The following is a 23151-nucleotide window of genomic DNA, read 5'->3' as shown; positions in this document are numbered from 1 at the left end:
CGCTGTCAGAAAAGCTTTTTCAGTGCCTCTGCGGGTGTCTACTGGTTGCACCCAGTTGTTTTCTCTATGATCTCAGCAGATCTCACAGTGTCTCAGTAAAAAAAAAAAAGTGGATGGCTTGATAGAGTTGCTGGGTAGTAAAGTGAGGTCGTAAAATCCCTGAAAATGTAGTGCAGATGTACCGTGCTGTGAAAGGTTCACTGTTTGGACGACAGAAACATTTTTTTTTTCGATGTGAGTTAACAAAGTTGGCAGGGTCATTTGTTAAGAGAAGTATCAAGCCCTCTGTGTCTTTGTTTGACGCACTCAGAATTATACCTGTCAGCTTGAATTGTGTGAAACCGTCAGTGGTTAAAATAGACTTGTCCTGCAGTCACTTTGACATACATACACAAAAGCCTCCTCAATTTCTCCCCGAGGGTCTCGGGTGATAGCTCATCTATCCTCTTGTTTGGTCATCTCACTTCTTCATGGCGGTAGAAAGAAGTTACGGACCCTTTTTTTTCCTGTTTTCCAGAAGGCATTGTTGTTTAAACTGAGGTTGTTGTTTTCTGTTTTTTTTTTTTATGTTACCCAATTCCTTCTTTGCATAACCAATTTCCTCCTCTTTGATTCTTTTTGCTATGATCACCAATCTGTCCTGAAAGTGATTCAAAGGTTCCTGAATGGTGCAACAAGAGAGAAAATGGTAGTAATCTAAAAATGTCCAAGGAACGTGCACCTTTTCAAAAATAGTAAATAGTTCTTCAAGCATAAGTGAATGGACAACAACAGTGTCATGACTCCTAGTCCATATTCTCCTGGGACTTGGTAGTTTTATATTTGACAGTCACCGTATTAACAATCCAATTGAAACGTTGTAAATGGGGCCTCAGTTTGCACATAAATTTGCCATAGCTTTACTACTTAATTATTCCAATCCAAAGACATGTGTCTAAGTACTTTATCATGATATGAAAGGCTTCACTGACTGTTGATCCCACTTTCTGAAACCTACACGATGAAGTCTTTCAAACGTATCTTATCTCTAAATCTTATTGAAAAAATTTACACTATTTAGTTATAGTGTATAATCTGTGCTTCTGCTGAAATGAGTTCACACGAGTTTCTGTTCTGGCTGCTCTGCTCGCTGCAAAATGTGGAATGGATTTCCTGAATGGAGGCGGGTCTCAATGAGACGCGGAGTAATGAGTCAGGAAATCCTTTTCACAGTTTGCAGTCCGCTTAGCATGCTACGGAAGTAGCGCTCTCTATGCTATCTGTCTTTTCATGACAACTTGTTTGGACGGATTTTACGCTCAAAACACCGTAAAGTATCGACGTGAATGTTTGTTAAGGCGTTGTACAGCGAGGTAGACGCTCTGTAGCCAGACGCCACCGTTTTAAAAAGCCGGCTCGAGGAGGACAGCTCGTTCCTCCACGGTAGCAGGTAATTCACACCTCCGTGAAGCTGCGTCCTACTCCACGCTAAACTCCCTGAAAATAGTCCCAATCATTTGTGTTGCGTTAGAGCTGGAAAAATTGCAGGTTGGGCTGCGTTGCTAAATAATTTCTCCAGGGATTTATTAAGTGATTCTGAGGTTTTAAAGATAGAACTAGTTTATTATGAGATGATGACGTCACGCAGACCCCCACATTGTCCAAAGTGAACAAAAATAGTTTGTACCATTTCCTTTTCTGACCTAATACTAACCTCAAGTTGCCTTTTGAGAGAACACGTGCATACATTCGGACATTTCATACTTTACTGTAGAGAGGAGTTTATTACAGTCTCATATAAAATCAACAATAATGATAATAATATTATTAAAGTAAATACAGCTCTGGTATCGGAATAACATCAGTATAGCCAGATATTCAAATTTGGGAATCGGGATCGGATCGGAAGTCAAAAAACCTGGATCGGTGCATTGTTAACTGTCATTGAGCCATTTTGTCATTTGAAATTTCAGAGAACGAGCCACAAATATCCAGGTGGCCCAACCAAAAAGCTGCCTTCAAAAGTAGCTAATCGCATTAGATAGATTGGTCAAGTTCCCAGATGCATCATAGGACTTATTGCATGGCAAGCCTTTCGACTGTCAAATGTATCTCAGTGCTTGCCCAAATCTTCAATATGGATTCCAATATTACATTCGACAGGAGGGGGCAGGAACCCCACCCCACTCATAACCAAAACACATTTAAAGCCAGAAGTTCAGTGACACTGCTCTCTGAGGGTAAACACAACCTGCAGCATCTGTAGCCTCTGCTGGGTCTCTCATCATATTCACTGTCAGACCTCTCTTGAGCTTCTTCCCTGTAATAACTCTCACATCCCATGGCAATCTGTGTGAAATAGGGCTTGACAGTCAGTGTGTGTGTGTGTGTGCGTGTGTGTGTGTGTGTGTGTTGCAGAGAGGAAAGATTCAATTCATGCACTGCAGGGAGAGAATGGGTTGGCAGGTGGAGAGTGGGTCCAGGAGACTTCAGCCTGTATCAACCTCTGAAAGCGCGTTTGTGTCCAGACTCAGTTTAAGATTAAGTGCAGATTTCTTTGTTGTTGTTTTGTGCGTGCAATGTTTCAGTTGCAAGTGCATTGTGAGCATCTGTAGTGGCGATACACACTGCAGTACGCCCCGCCACACTCGCGGGCTTGCAACAGTATATCTTCAGTGGCGGTAGTTGTGGAATTCAGGGGTGGCGGTACCTCTGCTGATGTATAGCAGCTTCGACACTGTGTGTGTGTGTGTGTGTGTGTGTGTGTGTGTGTGTGTGTGTGTGTGTGTGTGTGTGTGTGTGTGTGTGTGTGTGTGTGTGTGTGTGTGTGTGTGTGTGTGTGTGTGTGTGTGTGTGTGTGTGTGTGTGTGTGTGTGACCATCATCTATGTCTCCAGCTGTAACTTGCGGCCAGCTCTCAGATTGTTCTGGAGCTAGAGTGATGAATTGTGACCAACACACTGGTGTGTGTGTGTGTGTGTGTGTGTGTGTGTGTGTGTGTGTGTGTGTGTGTGTGTGTGTGTGTGTGTGTGTGTGTGTGTGTGTGTGTGTGTGTGTGTGTGTGTGTGTGTGTGTGTGTGTGTGTGTGTGTCAGCTTTATAACTTGTGGGGTCTTGGGGATAGTTCCATAGCCGCTTGATGTATCGTCTGGAAGGGGGGTGGCCAATAGGAAAAGTGCTGAGGTTCACAGTGTGTGCATGTGTGGGTTTGAGGCAGCAATATCTCCCAGTAGAGGCCAGGCCACATGAGTGATGGACAGAAACCCTTGCTTGCATCAATCTGCTTTACTTACCCGCACACATTCTTGCACGAACACACACACATGCACACACTTTATCTTGCATCTCGTACTGCAGTCTTACACATGGGATATTCCTCCTGCCTCACCGCTCTGGCCTCTATATCCTATTGCTGATTGAGGTGACTGTGAGGCGATGATAGAGCAGGTGCTACTTTGGCCTCTCATTCTTTCAGCCTCAGCTTCCGTGACTAAACAGGCCATGAGGACAGGAGCACAGGGAACAAAAAAAAAAATCCCTTCAGTAAATGGGGAGAACAGTCTTGTAAAAATGTGAAATGTGTTCCATGTGCTCTTCAGGGAGGAAGGGAGTTAAAAAAGAATAAATAAATAAAAAGGTTTTGAATTCAAATATTATCAAACAGCTTTTGCCCACTTTTTGAAGTGACACTGGACACAGTTAATTTCAATAGCCATCATGATTGATGTACAATGGTGAATGTATATCCACTGTTTTTGGAAGTGACCTTGGCAAAAGTCTCACTGTTCGGAAAACTTTCAAAATAAATTAGTTCTGCCGGGAGAACAGTGTATGTGTAAACAGTGTATGTGTAAATGCGATCACAGTCAGTACGGAAGAGTATTATGGCCACAGAAGAAAAAAAACTGAACTTTAATTTTTGACTTTTTCTGAAGCACTTTTTTTTTTCTTTTACCTCAGAATTTTCTTTTTCTTTGATGGCCCTAATACTCTTCCGTACAATCAGTGAGTTTACTCATTACAAAAACATTTTAATAATTATAATTGACTGAGAAATTTGAGACATCAGTTTGATGTATTTTACTTACACAGTACTTCTTTGGGTGTTGAGCACCTTACGTATGCAGATTCTTCCATGTAGGCGGTATTGATGTAAATAATGTAGATTGTGCTCTCAAATTGTATGAATGGAGTGAGAAGTAGGATTCCAAGTCAGTTTGACCGACACTGATTAGGCTCATCAAACCATTCTTCACCATGTAAAACGTGTGCTTTATCCCGAAGAAGGCAGCCACATCTATTGTGGCATACATCTCAAACAGTGTTTTGAATTAGAATACAATGTTTGTGAGTACCGTAAATTCAACCTGGAAAGGCTCACAAACACGGGTATGCGTTAGAAGAGCTTTATTGGCTTTAGGTTATTTGGCGCTCAGAACACAAGTAATGAATGCATGGACATGCTGATCGAGGATTACTCGAGGAAGAGGATGGCCTGAGGTAAGAAGGGATTTCGGTTCTTTTTAAACAGAAAGAAACCCAAATGAACCATGTGAGCAAGCAGAGCGACTGTGGAAAAGGAGAAACTCCCTCTAACAGGAAGAAACCTTTGCAGAACCAGGCTCAGAGGTGGCGGCTTGCTGCTATACATGTTCCGTGAGGATAGGAGAGGAGGATGAGACGGGTGGTTCAGGTAGGGTATGAATTCGGACTGGATTATGAGCATTGATGAGGGCATGGATGCAAGACCCGGTGGAGGAGGGTTAGTAATGCAGCTAGAACGCCAGGGCTTGAACATGACATCTTATGAGGCGGAACGTGGCTGATGATTGGCTGGGCAGAGGCGATCTACAGCAGGGATTGGCTGCCGCGGGTGGGTGTGCTTGGAGAGGAGTATTGGTCGAACCAACCTTGGAAGTTGCTCTTCCAAGTTTCCAATTTCGGCTTTAGGCTCGAATAGAAGGTTTGCATTAATGATGCAACACATAGCAACACACAGCATATAAACGATCTAACATTTAAAGTGTTGGTGCCAGGAAAGACAGCACACCATCAGTGGTCTTGTGTAGTCCATACAGGACACACTTGTAAAAGAGATGTTTCATCTCGGTGTGATTCGGGTAATAGAATTAATATATCAGTAGGTTAAAGCTGTTTCGGCAAAGTAAAATGTTGGCAGACCTAATGGTGGAGCTAAAATATGAAGGTAAATGGATAGTTTCCTATGCAGTGAAACATTCCTGACACTGATCACCATTCCCATCAACAATAGTGATACTTAATGCTTAGATGTTGGTGATAGCGAAAGACTCATCAGTAACTCCTCAATCTTAATTATTTACTAAACCTCTGATTTAAACCTGATTGAAGACAATAGCTTATGCTGAGGAGGCTTCAGGCATCCCTACAAATTGCAAATGATTGCCAGAGAAGCATAGCAAAAAAAGTAAAAAAAAAAAAAAAACTACAAAAAACGGACGAATCATCTCTAAAGGAAGCCTGAAATATTAAATCCCGAGAGATGAGCGCACCCCAATCACCCCCACCCCTACCAAAAATCCCATACTGCCAAATCGCTTAGCCTCTGTCCAGCTCTTAATGTGGTGAAGCTCACGGCTTTAAATCGATCCAGAAGATCCTGAGACCCGTTGGCTTGTCTTGAACAGAGAAATATCTACTTCTCGAGCAGTCCCAGGGGCGGATCGGCTATACAATGCACATATTAACCATTCTGACATACGAGAATGGAAGTTTACAACAAATGTGGAAATGAGGACACGTGCGGAGGACAAAGACCTCTGCATTTACAGATACTATGATTACAGTTCTCAAAGAGATCTGACGGTATTGTGTTTGCAAATGAGCTTATAAATAGATTTGAAAGTACTTGGTCGTTTTCAACATTTTCAAAGCGTTGTGCAATCATTTGACAAATGAAGTGAATAACATTGATTATCTTTTTATGTTTGCACCTCGCATTGTTCTTGATTCACTTCACTTATTTCCTGAAGGGAAACCTTGTTTATAAACTGAAGTACATTCATGTAGCCTTCACCTCTGATTGGAGCATGTCATACTCAATTTTATGAAATCCATATACATAAAAAAAAAAAAGTGTATTTTTGTTCCATCCAGAAGCCACAGCTCACCTTCAGAGATGCAATGAATGGCCAAACCTCAATAGTTCGGGGTTATTTTGGCTGCATAACCAGGGCGTTGCAATATGTACACGTGGACTTTCAGATGCATTAACGTCTTGTATCTCAGAAAGTAAATCAGAATTTTAAGGCACTGATTTGTGGATTTTGTACTAAGTAGCTAGTTCCTACAAGGTAATTACTTTCTAGTGCAACATCTGGTTGATCAAACTGAACAAAATTCAATTCAATGCAATCTTATTTCTGCCATGCCAAATACAACATCGTTATTCCAAGAAACTTTTACAAAGAAAAACCTTGGTCCAACAATGATGACCACTTAAAGTTTCTTGTTTACACCTACAAGCTCATTGCACATATCTGGTTCCAGTTCATGACACTTCCTTTGTCAATCTTCCTTCAACGATTTCTTTCTGTAATTGCAGATCTCATCTCTCTCCAATGGTTTGAAGATGGATTTAAGTGGTGAGCTTTGGCATCTCGCACTTTATCTCAAAGATATATCATTTTTAACCGTTTAAGATGTATTTCTGTGCACCGTTGTAGTAGTATTTATATTCAATTCTTTGTGACATTCAATATGCCGCAGAACCAAGGCAGAAAAAACTCAAAACACAAATTATCGTAAAAAATAAATATATATTAAGTAACTGGCCATGATGACGTCCATGGACAACTATAAGCATTCAGAAACTATTTGTCCATGAAAAATAAAAGAGATCACTGAAAAAAATGATTTGTCTGTGCAGAGAAATTCTAAATAGTGGAGTGAATGAAGGACTTGGATTTATAGTTGGTTCTCATCGGGGAAATGGCACAATGTCTGCCTGAGATTATAACGGAATGATCTGGCAAATAAAAAATGATCTACCTGGCTGCTGAATCTTTATCTTCATGGTTTATGAACAAACACATAGAATTCATTCCTGGAGTTCGACTTGATCCAAGACAGTGTGTGGTGCATTTATGTGACTTTTTGTGTATTTGCCTCATCAGTAGGGTCCTCCTTTTTTTCTCTCCCATCTCCTTTAAGTAAAAACTATATAAACAAGCAACTTATTTCTATGCAGTCAACCGTCCTGTATTGGTAACTTAGCTCATGTGAATATGAGTTAGTTTTACTTGAATTTCATTTAGGACTTTACGCGATAGCAGGTTACTGGAAGGATCACCAGTTCTTTGCAGCCTTTTACAAACTCATGTATTTTCCAGTCAGATGTGCCTTAAAAAGTAAGTTAATCCTTGTAAAATCACACTAAACTACTCCTAACACTAAATAACAGGCCTCCATGTCCACCAGCTGCTGCTCCTCCGGCTTTCACCATGGCTTTGTTTCCCTTGCCCCGTTTTATGCTCGCTGGTTAAAAAGGCAAGCTAAATCTCACTATTGACACATTTTGTGCGGAGCATCGCCTCCACTGGCACACTCCTGTGCAACACGATGCGACACAGAGGAAGACAGTTTGTTCCAAATGACTGTCACTGTTCTGAGTCCTCCTGCTGCAGCCGCCCGCGATGCAACCTGATGTCGAACACCCAAGTATAATAGTTGGGTGAGGTAAACTTTACTTCTCGCTTGCCCACACAAGAAATGCTTCTTTCTCACAGAGAGGAATGATATAGATTGTCATAAAAGTACTGTCATAAGGGCCTTGAGAGGTTGCCCTTCTGTAGGAGGACTTTTTGGAAAGACGCTTTTTTAAACACTGTGATTGCACATGCGCACCATGAACATAATGAGCAGTTCCGCACATAGGAGTAGATGGATATTAAAAATAACACCACCCGCTAGTGGCCCAACATGCTAACAACATGGGTTCCATTGTTTCTGCTGTTTCCATGTTAATGGACATCATTTTGTCATGTAAACACGGCACAAGGCCATTCACTTTATACCAATACTGGGCAATGTTCACAGTTTGTGACCTTAGTTATTCAATTAATACTTAATAGTGATAGACTGTGCCAACATTGAAAAACCGCTCAATAGGTTTTGCTTTAAAACATCAACCTCGATAAAGAAATGTGCTTAAAGTCACAATGGCCTTGACTATCTCACATCACAATGTGCTCAGAGAACTCTTAAGTAAAACTAAAAATGGATGCCAAATCTGACAGAAAGTCCCCCATGCTCTTCCTGGCAGATCCTCATATCCCAGTGGAAGATTGGATAATGTAAAACTATATTTTTTTTTTCCACTTCTGGAGGAAGAAATGAGAACCAAGAATATAATGCACAAGATTTCAATCAACATATAGTTTGAATTGTCAACGTTATGAAAACAAGAACTTATAAGTTGCACTATCCTTTACATTTCACTCCATCTTCTGAGAGTGTAATTACAAAATTTTTATGTTGAACTGAAAATGTAACTTTATTATGAAGACATTGTCACAAGGCTATTAGCGCTAAATGCCTTGAAAGACATGGAAATTTAAGATAAACAGATTAAAGTATGACTAGGCAGATTACTGGAAAACATAAAATAGCACAAATCAAGGCAGCATTAGAGTTTATTCACCGTGTGTGCCTAAAATTGAATGTTTTAATGATTGTACAACAGAGATGTACAAATACTGATACAAATATTCATATTTTTCACAAATCAGGGGATGACCATTCTTTGTCTTTTTGCTTTGGCTTTTCTTCAGCAACTGTCCCTGTAAAGTGATCACCACTTCATCATGATGGGAAAGGGTGGAGCAAAGAGTCATCCCATTGTCCACCAGGTCAATGGTGAAGTAGTAATCCAATGTTGGTATACTTTTTATGAATGCGTTATGCTCCTCATAGATGCGATGCATGCAAAGCAACATAGGTTCGGGAAAAGGATGCAGAGGATTCGAGTGGACCTTAAGTTAACCCCTAATGTACAGCAGAAACACCCGCTCCGCCGAACTCAGTGTGATCTGATCTGCGGTCATACGACACTGTGCTCGTGTTTCAGCCAGAGGCAGCTTTCTGCTCGACTCCAGTGAACGAAGGACACAACAAGGAGACTGATCCATACGGGAAGTTCCCACATTAACACATATAAGATGTTTGGCAATCATTTTTAAATATTTCACTTTGTTGAGCTGGATGGATGGATGGATGGTCAAACGGTTGTTGAAAAGTGTTACCTTCAGTAAATATAAAACATATAACGGAAATGTGCTATATAATAAAGAATGTAAATACAGTAGTAGTTTTAGCATTGCACTTGATATCAGCAAGTTCACAAAGGTAAGTTCTTCCTCTTGAAGTAACAGTGCATTCTTCTATTATAGCAATAGATAGTGCCCATAATCAAAACAAGGTTTTACACAGTGACCTTGTGTCCTCTGCCACACCGTTTTCACCCCACTACTATTAACGTGTGCATTTGGTAGAAATCTGCCAAATGCCACCCTGACATCTTCATCAGTGCAGTGATGTAGCTTGGGGCTTAAGGAAAGCTCATCTCGGAGAGAGACAGGCAGGCCAGCTTGTGACCACCATAATTTGATAGAATCATAGCTCTTTGAGTAGTGCAGTAGTGACTAGTGCAGGCAGATGATTCTCCCAGTTCATTGTCGACTGTGGGCCTTCAGGCTAGCTGTGGGAAATCATTATAGTAAATTAACTCAGCAGCTGAAAGTGCCGGGGACAGATTAGACTGCGATGTTCTTCAGAAGATTGTTAGCCACCAATAATGTCCTTTTCAATTTATTTTGGGTCCTGAATAACTGATGATCTCTTCAGTTGGAGCTCTCTCTCCATTTCATATGTCGGGTCTTATGGTGATTGTGACCGTGGTGATTTATGTTATCCTCATATAATTCAGCTCTTTTGTCTCTCCTGAGACAACACAACCTCCCTCAACATTACTAAATCCAATGAAAGAAACGACAGCAGCACAGACCATTTATTCAATTATTAATACACGGACTGTCACATTGATTATTGTGCAATTCTTTAATACCAGTTAATCAGAATATTGGTTGCATGTTACATTTTCTGTTATGCACGTAACAGAAAATAGTGAAATGCCACTACTAAACACACAAGTTTAAATTTATTTAGTTTAATAAATCATCTTAAGTCAAAGGAACACTTTGGGTCAGAGAACATTTTGAATAGTGACGTTAAATAAACCAATGTGCATGACTGACCAATACAAAATATTACAACTACAAGAAAATTTTACATTTAACAATATCATTTCTAAACAGGCTTCTTCCTGCAACTCTTATCTGTACTGCATTTCCTGGTTAAGTCTTTTTCCAATACCTAAACGATAAATGTTTATTGGTCATGAAGCTGCTCTGCTGTCAGTCAGAAAATCCTCTTTAGTGGTGAGTATGAGGTATTTTGGGGGAAAAGGAGCTGATGAAGGAAATGACCCTTTGATAAATCTCACTGAAGCGTTTCAAGAAGTTATTAACTGAAATAAAAAATCAATGAAAAGAAAATGTTTTAAGGGGACCTGATATATCGCATACCTTTCATCCTTTGATCAGAGGGTCACGAAATGGTTGATTCTAACCGGTCTGACAGTAGAAACCTGAAAATCAGGGAGACCTATTTTTTCCCCCGGAATTGTACTGGGAAGGTGAAGTCCACAGAGAAAGTTTCAGCCTTCAACAGAAATCCTGCTGTTATTGTGCTCACAGAGCTGAGTCCAACTAGTCCCAATGTTTTTTGTCATGATTTGCCAAATTCTGAATTCTAATTCAAACAAATTTCTTTCCATACCATTTTTATATAATTGGCATCGAGCTCTAGCAGCACATCTAGCACTATGGCCATGTTTTATAGTGTATTGTTCTCTGCATACATGTGAATGTGGTTTTATGACAAAACCAAATAAAAGCACCAACTTGTGGCCTGGCATGCTAACTACATTGTTTCCAGCATTTGTATATGGAAATCTTTTTCAAAAGGTTATAGTGTAAATGCCAAACTTTTGTGAAACTGAGTCACAGTTAACGACTCATGTTCGCAAGTGACCAGTTAATCTCAACAGGACCCATGTATATGTAAATTGAAAGCGCAAACTCTGTGTGAACATGCACTGGGGATCCAACTCTAACTATTAAATATACCTTCATGATCTTCATTTCAAAGAAAATTCCTTCTTGTCTCAAACTGGCACCATCCTCAATTTAAGGTCAGTTTAAGTGAAAACGGAAACCTTTTGTTGCGTACTGTCGTGAATCTTTCTATGCATGCGTGAGAAGGAATTTATTCATGTGAGTGAATGTGGTATGTGCTTTTCACTCTTGAATTCAACTGTGCTTCTTAACTAAAGTGTACATAACATTACAACACCATTATCCACGCCACATGTGGAGATACATTTTGTTTCTTACAACCCGATGTTGAGTTGACCAAAAGACAAAGAAAGTCCTCTCCCTTGCCTTAAGTTGCTTCTAATTGGTAGTTCAGATCCACTGAGCTATGACATCACACAACAGCAGCATCCAACAGTTACAATAAATGAAATATGCTCAACATGCTGCGACCGCCTTGTCCAAATTGTTCCAAACTGAGTGTCTCCAGTTGATTAAGCTTGAGCAAGGTTAACCAAGTTAACGTTATAACATCATTATTAAAAACTTGACCACAATTAGCATGAGCAGACAATATCGTGACATCATAGATGAGACAGACGATACAACAAAGCACAAAAGCTCCTCTTTACAGCAGTGTCTGATCACGGAGCACCATGAAGGCGGCATGAAGCAGCATGGAACCGGTTTAGAATGGTAAATGTCCCTGTGCTCTTCACTTTGAGGGCTCCACACAGACCTCGCATGGCCTCTCAGAAAACCTCCTGATAACTGTGATCGTCTCTCCCACTTCTTTCCTCTGGGCTGGAGTCACAAAGCAGCTCCAAACAGCATCACTTTTAATATCGAGGGCTGACAATGTGTTCTGAAAAGTGAAGTTATTCATAATATTCCCAGCACACAATTTCGAGGTAACTCATTTTGGCCTGACTGAAATGCTGTTCTCAGCTCAAATAGCTTGACTGAGATGTCGTACCTAACAAAGTCCCTGGAGCCCCGCAGAAGACAACAGAACCGGTTTCAGCTGAAATCTCTGCAGTGCAAGTTGAGATTGAAGAAGGCCTCACACACACACACACACACACACACACACACACACACACACACACACACACACACACACACACACACACACACACACACACACACACACACACACACACACACACACACACACACACACACACACGCACACACGCACACACACACACACACGTGAAATTAAGTTTAAAACATTGATTGATTCAACCTAAATGAAATCACACCTTCATAAGAACAATAAGCATATGTACCCGAGTTGGTAGCATTCCTTTCTATACTAAAGAGTGTATCATTCTTTCAGGAACGCCCTCCTTTCTTTGGATATTTGTGCTATTATGATGGACACAGTATATCTGTGATCTATCTCACTGTTTACAACTCAGCAGTTGAGGAATCAGAGACACAATTCACCATCTTGTATACAATTGTCACATGAGCTTGTTCCACACAGAAAAAACTGTGACATACTGAAAGACACATAACTGAAATATTTAACATTTTCCTCATGATCCTCCAGCTATTAAATGGAAAGACCTCCAGCCATGCATACAGCAGTGTATTTGTGTTCCGTACTGCTTTGGTAAACAAAAACAATGAACCGGTCACCAGTCCATGACAGGGCAATTAGAGAAGGATCGTCACACACACTCGCTCTGTAAGGGGAAACCAGAATCCATTTAAATGTGCTCGACTTTCCACCTGGCAGCCCTTCTGTCCAGCCCTCTTCAGCAGCGGCACCACACCTTCTGTCATGAAAACGCAAAAACGGTGCACTTTCACTTGTAAATGGGGCCGAAGAAACGCAGTAGACGTCCGTTTTATCGTTGATTTGCCGTAAACATCAAAGGAGAGTCAAACAAAGTGTCATTGTCCACTTTACCAGGAAAATTAAATGAGCTGCTAAACATTAAAGCATTCCATTGTTGACCAGCTCTAGTTTAGATTTGGCTTTTTTTGTCCATCAATAACATGAACAAATACTTGAGGGAGGGGCAAGGAAGGTGGTGGGAACCTTCGCACCTCCAGAAGGAGGCAGATAAGGTACAATGGATAAATAGAAAGATGTGCAAGCATAAAGTTGAGCACACACACACACACGCACGCGCACACACACATGGTTCTTTATTAAACTACTTTGCGACATTCCTCAACTCCGCCGTGCTATGAATATCTTTTCTCACATTTTGATAGTTTATTGAATAAGTGTAATAAAAAAAATTGAAGGTGAAAAAAAAATGTGTTTTGTTGCTGGGACTCTGGGGTGCAAATATAATTACTGAGTACGAGTGTTTTGGACCTGAAAATACATTCCGTTTTATTGGTGTAGAGGAATATTTTGACAGGTGTGGCGTCTCAGGTGGCTTTCCTGATGAATGACATCCCAACAGCTGAAAATAAAGACCCTTCCTTTGATTTTACTGTTACAAACAGCTTTCTGTTCTGTGCAGGACAAAAGCTTTTACTGCCAAGTCTGCTTCTTGCTGTATCAGCTTTTCTGCTAAGATAACTGACCTCTGACTGTGTCTCACCTCAGAATTGTGCCATTTGTTGCGCTTGAGCGGTTGACCGAGAGCTTTCAAAGAGTTAATGTGCTACAAACAAATCCTATCTGCTTGTCTGGTCTGGGAGGCAAAGGTAAAAGCAGGTCTGCAAAAAGTGTGTGGAGCTGAGGGCACGGCGCCAGAGTGTTCAGCATGTTTGGGGATGTGACGGAGGGTGGTGTCGGCTGTAATTTCACACCTGTGCACCAGCAGACAGGTGGCAGGCCGGCCAATGGTGCTTGACGGCCAAATGCAACCCATAGCTGGTGCGCGGTGGTGGAAAGAGGCTGCGATGTATCTGTGTCTGCAACTACGTGTCTTCAAAGCAAACTGCTATATCTGCTTGACCAGAGTTTTTGCTCTACTTTGGCTCTCAAGTCTCCCAAATGTTTGATGAATTGATTATGGACATGATAGATTGCAGACAAGGTAGATGTTTTGTTAGTATGGGCCAAGTATATAACCAGTTTTGGTCCATAACCGAAAATGTTTTACACCTCTTGCTCAGATTGAGCAAGTGTTTATCTTTGGAGGGGACTAGAATAGATTGCATAGAACTCAGAGATTGTACTACTTCAAAAAAAAACATACCTGCAATTAGACTATTGTGAAACCCCATTTCCGTGAGATCAGAGTGGTAATCACTTCAAACCGGTGCTAGCCTCTGATTAGGCATACCAAGGAAGTGCTATAATTGTACAATGAGTCCCAACATTCAAGAAAAACAACAACAACAAAAATCAATGAATGAAATCAAAAATGTTAACATAAATCCATGTTGTTGTTCTTGTATATTTAGCGTTATGACTTCATACTTGTGTCCTGTGATGAAAATGCTTTGTCCACCTTGTGGGTTCTGCAACTCCCTCTGCCTCAAAAAGTGTTTGGATCCATCCTTTTTTTTCCTCCTCAGAATGCACTCCAACCGTATGCGACCTTGCTAATGACAGACACCCAGGGTTTTGCCAGATGGTATATTGAAGTCTTTCTCCATCATGATCCTGGAGTATCAACTGCACTGCATGTGTAAGATGCTCCCCTTGCTCCAACAGAACAGATTCTAATAAATTGGTTGCTAAAAGGAGTCAGCAGCGCTTGTTAACCACCCATCCATTTAAATAAAGAGTGCCGAAGCAGGGAGAACATTGAACACGACATTGGGTATGACAGGAAGCACAGGTTTAAAAGCTGGTAATGTAATTTACTCTCTTAAGTTTGACTTTGGCAACGGCAGTCTGAGACCACATTTGTCATCATATGATCAATAAAGTGCAGAAAGCACTTTTGCAGTCAGTTGAGCTATGGGACCACCGAGTGTGTGCTGTGCTGTCACAAGATGTTACTCCATTCCTTTACCGACTGGAAGTGGCAATGGTGGTGCCTTCATGGAACCGCAAGTGTCAATGAGCCTTGATCATCCAGGACCCCCTCGACGCTTCACCTGCTTGTCTTCCTTGGGTTAAGAGTTGCGATGCCAATATGCATCCAGTGCAATTAAAGTTCAAATACAACTGTCATTTCAAGAAACAGACTAAAGGTTGGTGACTTCGGGGTGTGCTACTGAGGCCCTTTCCACATGAGCCAAAACCATGTTTTTTCTCCTCGGCGTTCTCAAAACACATTCTGTCCACGATGAACACGGCTCAATACCAGGCCTGAGGGCATGTAGTACATATACAAGGCCTTTAGGGGTGCTGTGACTCACCAAATACACCAAAATCGCAGAAGACGACAGGGGGCACATAGAATCTTAGGAGTAGACTCCTGCTTATAGACTTCTATATGCCTTTATATAACTCAGATGAATATAGGTCTATGGCCCTGCTTCTGCTCCTGCTCGTATCAGTAGCTTCTGCAGCTCAACCTGCAGCACGCAGTCTGCAATTGTTGTGGTTATTAGGTGACATTGCATTCAGAAAGAGAGGCGGGGCGTTTATGTCATCTTTTTTTATCCAAAGATCTTACCAATCTTCTTCGCTGTCCACTCCTCAAAGCTGAGCTGGGGTTTTAGAATTTCCCTACTCTGGAACCCATGTAACAACAAAAAAAAAAAAAAAAAAAAAAACAAACATTTTCGGGCTCCTAAAACGCTGCTTTGTGTGGATGATTGACAAAAAAAAAGTATGTTTAGTTGAAACAACGTTCTCCAGTGGACGGCCCCTTAGTTTACCTCCAGTTTCAAGCTTGCGCTCCAGTAAATAATCGACCTCATTCATTCTGATTCTTAACTGTTCGGTCAAGCTGCGCATAAGCTGATATTTGTCATGAGTCATTCCCTTTCTGTCCAGCACTGCATACATTGGCTCCAGCCAATCAGCTCTGAACTTCCAAACGCTGGAGTGGGGGCCTCGGGCTGGAAGCCCCAAACGAGATAAAAATCGCCTGATCTGCATAAATGTAGCCACGCCCTTGAGCATGCGCACTTGTAGTTTGCAGCATACAATACACACTGCAATGTGTCGCCAGATTTAATTACATACCGAGCCTGCAGTCCTTTCTGGTGACACCAGGTTCCTTCACCAAACAGTAAGAAACACTTACTGATGCAAGTAGTATTCAACATACATGCAGAAGACTTTAAAAAGTATTTCTCTTGGATTTAGAATTTCCCACCAACAACAATTGGAGTCACTGAAATTGATTTCTCAATACATACGCCTCATTTGAATTAACATTCTCTTTCACTGCAGTTCGTAAAAACAAATAAACGACATGGCACGTTCACCCTGCTGAATTATGTTTTTCAACAGGAATGCAAGGCAAACTGAGGTGTGCACTGGCATTGAACTTGTCTCCTAAACTCTGATACAAATCATACAATATAGTACAAAGTGTTTTATTTCAAGAAACTAAATGATAGAGGTTAATACAACCTGACCTGAAAACGCCATATTTTTTGCCTTCATGATAAATTGTGAATGTAAATCGATGTGTACATTCCTATGAATTGCTTACACAGTGATAATTAAGGCATTTCATTTTAATGACCCTGATAACCACCATAAAATGTGTCACTGCATCCAAGTGTCAATGCTGATATTTTAACGAGCTAATATTAGCTGGTCTCTCTCTTAATGGTGTTTATTCAACCGCAAGTCTAATCTTGTCAATTGGAGTTAATTATCCACCAAAAACTAAAGCAGCTTTCATTCTTTTATCTGTGCTTCTTAATACATTTGAAGGTGCATTGTGGTCCTCATTTTGGTCCTTAAGTGTTTCAGTTGTGAGCAACACTCGGCTAAATATATCAAAAGGGATAAACATGATTGAAGACCCAGAATATTGATTGTGTCCCTTTGTGAGTTCGTCCTTGAATTACCTATATTTTCACAAAAAATTTAAAAATAGTTATTTAAAGAGCAAAGGGATGGAAGGATAGAAGAGGTCAGATCATTTCATGAGAAGAGATTTAAAAAAAACAAAAAAAAAACAGAGGGCAAGACGTGGGTCGATTAACAGGTTTAGAGACAGAAAAAAAAAAGAAAGAGGATTGTCTGTAATGGAAGCCAGTGATACCAGCAGTGAAGGTGTCTGTACTCTCCGCCTGAGAGAGTAATCGATTTCAGGCTGCCAGGCTCCTTTGTTGGCCCTCAGACTGGATGACTGGCACTGAAATAACTCCATATTGCAGGCAGAAGTGGATAAGAGAGGGGAAGAAAGGGAGAGGGGAGCAGAAAATACTGTAAATAAACACCCCCCCAAAAATGGATGGCTCTGAAGGGGTAGAAAATAGACAGACGGAAAGTAGGTGCTTGAAAACATCTTCTTTCTAAAGATGACAAAAAGAAACAAGAAGATAAAAATGATATACAATACAAAAAGGTCTTAATGTGTTCTTCTTTCAGAGAAGTACCAAATCATTGAATCATTTTGTGTGACCTGAGGCTTGTTAACAATCCTTATATATATAGTATGGTCAAAATTCTGTCCTTTTTGAAATAGAAATATGTGTCAGGGCCTTTATTCCACTGTCGTGCTGCGGGTCCATTGTTTAGTCTTTTAATAGAAAGAAATAAGTGCTTTCTTTGTTGATGATACTATGGTCTTGATCATAAATGCAGACATTCATGTACAATGCCTGCATGTCTTCAAAAGGTTTGCAGAGGGTTCTAATTTGCATCAAGACAGAGAAGTAGGAATTGCACTGTGTAAAAGTTAATCATAAGTGAATCGTACCTCTTAGCGCCATGCTTCTTCCAGTGGTTTGTGTTCTTTTTTTTGTAAAACATGCATCAAAAACTGAACTTGCTTGATTTGTATCTGAACTGCCCTCGACCACGTTTGTGAAATGCTGTCATTATGTAGAACTCAGGCCTTTGTATTCGGAAATTCCAGCATGACAAATGATGGTGACTGAATGGAAAAGCAGGACGAAAGTAGTCACGAATTTTATCCATGCCCTGTATCTATGTAGCCGTGTAAGCCAAAGTACATCCAGATAGGTTAACCACCCATCACAACTCTGTTAAGAGGTTGACATTGACTGCATTCTGTTCTACGAACTGCAATGAGAATGCCAGTTAAACAACCTACTCTCTGTTAAATTGTGACAACTGCAAACGTATTAACTGTATTTGAGATTACATGACCACAGGGTTGTTGCTACTCCATTTATGTTAATCACAAATCTAATAAAAGCTACTATTGCCATTTACCATATCCAGACTGGAGCTTGCCTATCCTCACTGTGATGCAAGAAAGCTAATCACTGCTACACTGCTGTACCGAAAATTATTCAAGCATCCTTATCCATTTTTCTTGGCTCTATACTTTCTTTATCCAGGTTACATTCACAGGGGAAGGATATTCAGCATATTTATTAATACATGTGCAGAATCCAAGTCAATGCTTTAAGCCCCTGAGATGCCGAATTGACACAGTGCCTGCTGTTGAGTTGTATAAATGAAAGACTGAGTCATAATTTACAATTAAACACCTTTCCCTCTCATTAACATCTGAAACTCAGAATGTCTTGTACAGTCAGGCTCATATTTACAAACATCCTGACAGTGGAGGTGGAGTCCAATGGCCTCATCAATCTTACTTTGAGAATGCAAGATCAGAACTGTCAACAAATGTGAAAATCGCTCATTAACAGAATTAGGTAATAATGCCCAAACCCCATGAGACTTTCAGGTCTCGGCACACCGTGGCGATCACTTGTTAAAGATGTAGAATTGTTGGGTATTAAGAAAAGTCTCTTCCTATTTAATGTGCATGACATAACTTGTTTCAAAGTTGTTGTAACAATTCTGAAGAATCTCATTAGTCCTCATACAGCAATGGTACTCTTAAGTCCAAGAAATGCACGTATAATTACCCTGACAGTTTTGCAAAAAGTCCAGTCCAAAGAACTGATTCTGGCATTTAATTTTTTTTACTGAATCATTTATTTCAAACTGAAGTCGCAAGAACAAAAGCTTCAAAAGAGATCACTCAATAAAACCTGGAGGACATCACGATGTGGAATTCAAAATTCAAAATTAAGCATGTTGTGGAGGTCCAGAGCCTTTTTACCACAGTTGGAAAAACTAATTTCCGTAAAAAAATGAGCTGCTGTCAAAAACAGCATCAGCTCACAAATTAACAGGAATCGTTTTACATTCGGTCTGCAGGCAGCGCAAGATGGTTTTTGTCACCTTTGATGAAGAGATGAGGGGGATTAAAGATTGTGGGGCCCACCAGAGTAAAATGCTGGGACAAACAGAATCTTAAGATGCCAGTCATCGGAAGATTCAACATCATTAAAACAGCACTTCTGGCTTGAATTGGCTGGTTGGTTAAGTAAAGAGGTGTTCTCTTGGTATCCCCTGTCACTTTCTTCAGGCTGTATTCATTTTAACACAAACTCTGATACAGGGGCAATGTTGGGAAGTTTTACCCAAATAAAACAGTTCCATGAAAAGGATGTCAGCAGTGTTGCAAAATTGGGCTTGCAGAATACTGACTGTGAGAATACAGTGATAATTGAGGAAAAAAATAAGCCCAGGTTGGATCTGTCTATACGGATTTTATGTTTGAACATATAAGTTTTCATTGGCGAGACGAGTTTAATCCCACAGCCCAACAATATGAATTTAAACCTTATCAGTGACTCTAAATTGCCCATAAATTGCTCACAGAAAAAAATAATAAACTGAGAATAACCCAACTATTTCACATGAGCAAGCATAGGCAATGGAGGAAAGGGAAAAACTCACTTTTAACATGAAGAAACCTGAAGAACCAAATGAAGACTTTCCAGTTGAAGATAGTGGATAGAAAGAGAGAAAAGACTCTCACCAGAAGGCAACTCATTAACTGGCTGTATACTTGATGGGGGACTTGGATCACAAGCATCATTTCCACTGTCAGAACTCCAGTAGGAAGGTACAGAGAGTAGACAGAGAGAGCACAATCAACAGGACACAATGTTTGTGACATATAATGGCCAAGACCTCTGACCCCCATCAGCTTCCCAAGTACTGGCAGCTTCTTTTATAAGCAATGAAGGTTCACCTTGAATAGGTTCAATAGAGAGAAGCATCCTGAAGGGAAATAATGAAGTATTCTTAGTTAGTGCATCAATGTATAATTATTATATATAATGAATAATATTAGTAAGTAAATCTTACTCTTGGTAGGAGTAAGACCAGGTAATTTTCCAAGCTGTACCCTCCCGCTCCTTTCGGGCATGTGAAAATCTTTGTCGGATCAGTTTTGTGTTGCGTTTACTCTGCTTAAATGTTTTTTTTTTTTACATTATGAACTTAAATTCTATTACTTCTGAGTAGGGATGGGTACCAAATTCTTGACTTTTATAGGTACCGACCGTATTTCCTGCTGTAACACAAAGAAACAATTCACGTAAAATCACACGGTACCATGTTACGGTAACTGAACGCATCGTTGTGACTGGGGTGGTGGAAGAGTGGGCAATTTTACAAGCCAGACTTGAACACAGCATTGCCACAGGAGTGTAATGACGTCAGTAGCTGCGGAGCAAGCATGCTGATAGAAAGCTCTCAAAAGTACGGCTTCGCTATTCCAACATGCAATGTAGATTACGCTTTCTTGCTTTGTTCTCTTGTAAAAAGAAAAAAAAGAAAAAGGTTATGAATGTAATTGATATAACTACGTGTGCACCATTCACTCAAATGATCATGAGTGAATCACGAGTGTATCATGAGCATTTAGTGTAATTGAATATTGAGTTGCCTTATTTTTTTCCAACTCGAAACAGCTAATTGAGTCTAAAAGTGAAACGACTGCCGATGTAGTTTTTCTTTTTTTTGTCAAGTGATTTAAGTTTTCAGCTACAGGATATTTACTGCATGTTGGCAAGTTGCCTTCAATAAATGGCAGTAGCAGATGCAGATAAAAAAAAAATAAAAATAAAAATAGGATGAGAATTTCATGAAATAAGGCCCTGGTGGCATTAGCGCCTCCAGTCTGAAGCAACCAATACTGGTTGACTCTTGGGTTACCCGTTGCTATAGTTTTCTAAGCCCTTTTTTTATTTTTAAATGGAGGGATTAGTTTATTCTTGTGTGTGTGTTTTTTTAAATGTCACAAAAGTGCATTTTAAAACCCGGCTGATTACGTTAGTCATGCTGTACAAGTTGAGCTTACACACCGTCTGGAGCGGAACCCCCGAGGCAGCAGCGGATGCGCAAATTCGGCCTCTGCTCCTCAGTCTGGGCTGGTGGTTATGACAGCGTTTTTACACCTCCACATGCAATCTCCTCACTTATAGCTCTCCCCGTGACGCCTGTCTCTCTGCGTTACCTGCCTTGCGCTGAAACACCGCAGTGGGGTCAAACAGATTTAAGTCAGTTTACTGTGGAGGCTAGGACCCCGTGCAAGCTCAAGATACGGTCGCATGGGTAGGGAAACGGAGATTAATGCTGTCTGGTCAAAAGCCAGCTCAACAAGGCTGTCAGGGTGAAGAGCCAGTTTGCCAACAATGACTCAGGCTCAGTGTGGATGGCTGACAGCCAACACAATCACGAGCTACAAGGAAGGAGCCTTCCTAGAATACCCCTCCCTTCTTTAGATTTGTCAACACCCGCAACGTTGCTTTATTGCCAGGCTGAACTGAGAAGACACTACATATCTTTAAAATGCGAAGTGAAACTACTGTATAATCAATGGACTGAGTCAGTGGTATTTATTAGTTTTTGGGGCAGAATAAAACCTTAAGCAAAAAAGCGTTATTGGAGGCAATTTGCGATGTGACAATTTGTTGGCAAAGCCTTAATATAGGGGCATATGGTCTGTTGTCAATTTTCCAATTTCTTATTTCGCTGAAAAGTAATACTCAAATATTCTTAATAAGTCATCCTGTCAAAAGCTGGGAGCAAAGTTCTGTTATAAAGTCTCTTTTATACAGTTACTGAAAAATATCAAATCTTGTGCCTATTGGTGTCGTGGACCCGAGAGGAGTGGGTATACTTATGATTGCTGCCCCTTTACCCCGAAAATGCCTCTTTTTTTATTATTAGAAACTGGCATGTAAGACTATATTTTGTGAAAATCTGATTATATTATTTGCTCATTGTCAAATAATTTGGGTATAATTCATTGGTTACCGATATTTGCCTTGTCAACCAATGAAATCAGTGAATGCAGCACGTATTAACATTTAGATTCAGAGCATGGCTTCATCATCCTCCAGGTGGAAAAATCTCTGCAGTCTGGTTCGTAGATACTGCTGAGTGATGCAGCCAGCACATGGATAACAGAGAGTTTGCAGGTCTGTTGCATCTACGTATCAATAGACTGAACTTAACAACCAAAGGAAAATAAGTCAAACCATAAAATCAACCGATTTCTGTGGTCAGTTTATTGTGTTTTGAAACAATGAATAAATGGGTAAGTAGCATTACTTGATCAACAATCTAAAGCACGCTTGGAGCCAACTTTTTGAAACGCTCCCAAGGTGGAAATCTGGGAAAGACAACTTTTCAGAAATGCTGCTGCTGTGCATGTGCACCAGGCATGCGGCAGAGTAAAGACCGTTTTATGCTTTTAGGCACAAAAAGCATAAAGCTGCACATCCACACTGGAAAGACAAGATTTGACTCATAGATGTTAATTTGTTTCAGTGTCAGACTTCAACAGAGGGAAAATTGTATTTGAAACGATAGTTGAACGCTCCGTTATTTGACTCCTAATACACTTCGTAGTTTTATAGTTGACATCACCAATCATAATATTCAACATAAAATGTAAAAAGCACATTGTTTTTTAGCACTTTTGCAATGGGCTTCATTTTGAAAACATTGCTGTCTAAATGCAATTTTCTTTAACAAAAATGTAAAAAAAACAAACAATGCATTTTCACATGAAATGTTGTGTAAACAGGGACGGAAGACTATACATGTTATCAGTGATCTAACTCCTTAGAAATAGTCAGGTC

This window comes from Blennius ocellaris (assembly GCF_963422515.1).
Source record: "Blennius ocellaris genome assembly, chromosome: 9".
NCBI classification, from domain to species: Eukaryota; Metazoa; Chordata; class Actinopteri; order Blenniiformes; family Blenniidae; genus Blennius; species Blennius ocellaris.
The sequence above is the reverse complement of the archived record's forward strand: the minus strand, read 5'-3'. Positions refer to the sequence as shown.